At 34.0% G+C, this 4,826-nt stretch overlaps 1 protein-coding gene across 2 annotated transcripts in view; it reads right to left on the minus strand.

The window, feature by feature from the left end:
* LOC102672540 (BTB/POZ domain-containing protein kctd15-like) overlaps window positions 1-2,212 on the minus strand; it is a 42,533-nt gene extending 40,321 nt beyond the window's left edge. Inside the window, exon 1 of one of the 2 annotated variants that reach the window (XM_031511933.1) lies at window positions 1,738-2,212. The gene's annotated coding sequence lies outside the window, so the exon portion shown is untranslated. The remainder of the gene's footprint in view (window positions 1-1,737) is intronic. The other variant, XM_006618668.2, reaches the window with a different exon arrangement.
* Between the last annotated feature and the right edge of the window lie 2,614 nt (window positions 2,213-4,826).

The following is a 4,826-nucleotide window of genomic DNA, read 5'->3' on the forward strand; positions in this document are numbered from 1 at the left end:
CGATGAACCAATAGGTTAATCACGAGGTTAATCGTGATCAACGAGATAAATGCTTACTCGTCATAGCTCGATGCGTGATCGATTTATTTAAATTTGAATCATGTTTTTCGTTAATCGCGAAGAACGATTTTGACATTTGATGGATATCAAGACAACTTAATTGGTGGATGGATTTATATTTTCGGGTATTGATTTGTTAATTTATCGTGGATAAATTGTGAATATTTGCGAATAAATTAGAAAACACAATAAAATAATATAAAATGATCTTTATCGTGTTCGAAAAAAAAAAAAATCTTCATTTACATTCTAATTGTATATAATATTATTAATAAAAACGTATCGAATTTGCATAAACGTTTACAATCTAATCGTAAGACTTCGCGAATTAAAGATTAAAAACGATATTGGAAAAGAAAAATAGAGATGAAGATAACTATTTCGAAAAATAGGAAACTTTTGCTTTTTTCTCCGATTTGAGTATCGACATGTACGTATTAATTGTACATTCTATCGTTTTATGTCAATTGTAAAGAACGAGGGAAGGTTGCGACTGTAGAAAGCTGCATACGGCCTGCATAGAATTTCACTAAAGACGGGTTTAGCATTAGACGAGAGGTTTAAATTAGTGGCTGATGAGGAGAGAGGCATGTCGTGCGTTATCTGCTAACTATGTCTAAGCGGTAAATTCGCTAGATAGTTAATTGCCATGCAGTCAGCGCGAAAGTAAAACGATTGATTAGATAAATCACGTGATACGAAGATTGTTTTAGATCTCCAATTGCTCTATGGAATTTAATATTTAGAGTCTCTCTCTTTCTCTCTCTCTCTCTCTCTCTCTTTCTTTCTTTCTTTTTTTTTTAAATCAAATATTAATGTTACGATAACGAAATTAAAAATTTAATATTGTTCAAGTAACGTTAGAATATTTTAAACTTTGAAATGCTTGCATCATTATGCTTGTGCGAAATGATTTATTATTTTAACTTTTGAAGAAAAATATAAGAAAGACATAAAACGAAGCATGAAATTTATGTATGGGTTTCTCTATTTTTTTTTGTATATACCACGATACTATTCACTACTTATGTTTATTTGGAATATAATAAATGATAATAATATTATTCATAATGATTAAAAATTATACAAGTATCAAAAATTCAGTTTTCAACTTTTGAACAATAAAGAATTTCACGATAATTATTTAAAAAAAGAACTTTTTGAACAATTTTTTCAAAAATTGCATATAATTGTCGCTCGATTGATTTAATTTTCGAGATATATATTTTCGAACGAAACAAAATATGTTATGTTTATATCGAAATCGTGGTTTGTATCCAATATAATTTTTGATTGAATTTTTTATTCATTTTCGTTATACGTCTTAATTGCTTGACATTATATGTTTACATATAACAGAGAATAAGTAACGATTTACATATAAGAGAAATTCTATATAATAGCAATTTTTTTTTGCAAATATCTCGAAAATTACCGCAATTATTTATGTATATTAATGCATTATATGCAATTATATGCAATAATTATATGCACAGAAAAAATCGTTCAAAAATCATAAAAATCTTCTTGAGCCCTTTTTTAAATAATTTCACGAAGAATTTAACGTTTCTACAACGAATTACATTCTCAAAAATATTATAAAAATTCCACTAAACATTTGCACTATCGATTTCACGATATTCAATATTAAATAAAAATAAACATTTCATCACTCACCGTTTTTGACACGTGGGCTCCAGGTTGACGGTTGTTCTCGCGTCCACGAGGTCCCGAAAAAAAAAATCTTCCCGACTGCTCACCAAAAAAAAGTAAACTCAACACTTGAACCCACACGGTGCAGGTATCGCGCAATAGATTGTCACGCACAGATCCACGTGGTCACAGTTCACGTGTTTTCTTTCGATATGTAAACCGAGCACGACCCGCACGTCACCGTAGCTTTAACAGAACTGAAGTGTCTTTGCCGGCGTCACCGCGTTCGCGCTACTTTCCCCACCACTCGTATCCCCACCACCTGCGGCTATCTCGACGTCAGTCTTATCCCTCTTTCCGCCGCCGCTCTCCAGCAGCCGCCAGCGTTTCCCGTAAGCGCTCTGAGCTTGCAATCCTCTTCACCCTCGAGGTCACCCCACTCTACCGTGTGTCAATTGGCTTCAACCCCGTGGACGCCCCCCGGTCAATTCGATATTCGCGGTTATCATCGTTACAACTTCCAACCACGTTCTCTTCCACTATTTCTCTATTGCTAACTTACGTAAATGTTGAATAACTATTCCGAAATCCGGGAAATCCCATAGTGGAATTGAAATTTAATCTCGATTAGGAGGAAACGTTGCATAAATATTGATGAAGTTTTATTTTAATATTTTTTTTTCTTTTCCTCTCACTCCAGTTCTTTTCTATGTGCATCAACAAACTACGAAGATAACTCTGAGCTTTGGTCGAATTATATCGAGGTTAAATTTCAATTTCTAATTACTGTTATCATTATTAATTAAGCGCTAACTTAAATCCATATTTTCGAATATTCTGTCCAATATTTATTGCATTTATATATTTTAATCAAAATATGCCAAACATACGTAGAAAAATCGTTGTCTTTGTGCAAAATAGATATATTATTCGATTCTCGTGATACGTCGAGAAGAAGTTCATCCTTCGCGCAGCGGCGAGGATGAATAGCTTTTACGCAGTTGATCATCTATGCATTTATCCAATCTTTTACCGTTCTACGTTTCAGATGCTTATCAGATTCGATCGCGACGTTTAGATCCATCATACGATTTCGACGTATTACTTAGTTAGTTACTTTTACCGTGTGTGTAATTTGAACTCGATTTGCTCGTGAGGGATCGGCGGGAAAAGTGGGGTTCGGCGGGGACAACTTTGTTGCGATGCAAATGAAATTTAATCAACGGAGAAACAACTTCATCCCGTTGCACGCCCGGGGTGTCGCGGTCTCTCCGCGTTTCGATCCCTTAATCCGATGTCTAGCTTCTTTAATTTAGATTATCGCGTTCGTCATCCTGTTCCTCGTTCTATTTCAACGGAGATCCTGGATTCTCTTCCTTTGGGCGTCTCGCGGCCTTTTGATAACCGCCCCGAGCTCCTCTGCTCTTCGAGGAGGTTGGTCTTCGTAGAACACTAGGACTTATCTAAGAATCGATATCGTTTTGTTTTTGCATAGCTCGTCGATTCAAATATCTAGATTGATGCATATCGCATGAAATTTTTCTTCTCTCGAATGAAATTTTTTCTCGAAATTACAAATTATAATGCATAAGAAACATTGCTTCATGTTTTTTTTTCTTTTTTTTTTAAGGATCATATATCATATTTATAATACATATGATTTTAGAATATAGTTCTCGCAATTTATTCATCTTCATAAAAAATAATGGACGATATCTCTTTCAAATCTCTTTTTTATGTACATTCTTTAGTAACTTTTATGGCAATTTCTAAAAGAAAATTGTATAAATGTTTTAATCGTTGATTCATCAGCGATTTTTTAGTATTATTATATATATGTCGTATAAATTTTATACGACATAACTTTCATCATGTAAATAATTGCATGATTGCAGATGTTTATATATATTTATAAAAAATTTAAATATACAAAAATATAGAAAATGCACGATATACGAAAATTGATACGATTGTTTCATAAAAATTTCAATTCGCACAATCTCGTAAATAATATTCAAAACTTTAGAAACAATCATTCCACGTCGTGCACCAATTAACTCAACACATTATTATTTACTTTATTATTCCTCAAACTCTTATTCTTATCGCACATAGAGAACGTGATATTTTTTTTTCATCATAATCGAGGAGAAAAGAAACGGAAACGCGACCTCGGTGTCATGTAATTTTTCCACCTTCGAAAATAATTTGCTCGATAAACAATTTAGATAAACGATTCTGTCTATCTGCGTACCCCTTCTCCCGTATTTATTACCGCTTCCACTTAACGTTATACTAATAACAATAATTTGCGAATCCACCTTCAAGTTAACTAATGAGATATTTAGTATGCACGGTATTGCCCACCGCCTCCCTCTTCCCCTTCTCTCCCTCCTCCTGGTCGTGCTCACCCGTTCATTTACCTTTTTTAAGTCGGCCAAAGGAGGGGAGGGAGGGGGACGACGGTAATTGCGCGCCGCTATAAATTATCCTCAAGAAGCATTGGACGTGCGTCATTACCGGCGAGCAGGCGATATTGTCGCGTTTCGGAGTGATATCGGCGCGAATAAAAGGAATCGATGATTTCACGATTGAAATTACTGGTGCGGGGAAGTGAGTTGTCCGAAAGATTTATATACGAAAACAGGATCGAGCACCCTACGGGCCACTGTATCTTATCCCGGAAGGGGGTAATCTTCGATCGAATTACTACTTTTTTTTTTCTTACTCTTCTTGTTGTATAAAAACTGTCTGTATAGGGCTAATGTATTTTCTTCTTCTTCTTCTTCTTCTTCTTCTTCACCACCACTGTTTACATACTGATCGATCGATCAAAAATTCGAATCATTTTTGCACATATATAAATATGCACAATCTGGTATTGGTATTTATTATGTTATTAATCCTTTATTTTTTTTTTTTTTATTCTTTTTCTTCTTCCCCACCACTTTTTTCATACTGATCGATCGATCAAAAATTCGAATCATTTTTGCACATATATAAATATGCACAATCTGGTATTGGTATTTATTATGTTATTAATCCTTTATTTTTTTTTTTTTTGATTCCGTTCAGAAAACAATTCGTCGCCGTAAATACTTAACGACAATGAT

This window comes from Apis dorsata, unplaced genomic scaffold (genome assembly GCF_000469605.1).
Source record: "Apis dorsata unplaced genomic scaffold, Apis dorsata 1.3 scaffold_365, whole genome shotgun sequence".
Classification (NCBI taxonomy): domain Eukaryota; kingdom Metazoa; phylum Arthropoda; class Insecta; order Hymenoptera; family Apidae; genus Apis; species Apis dorsata.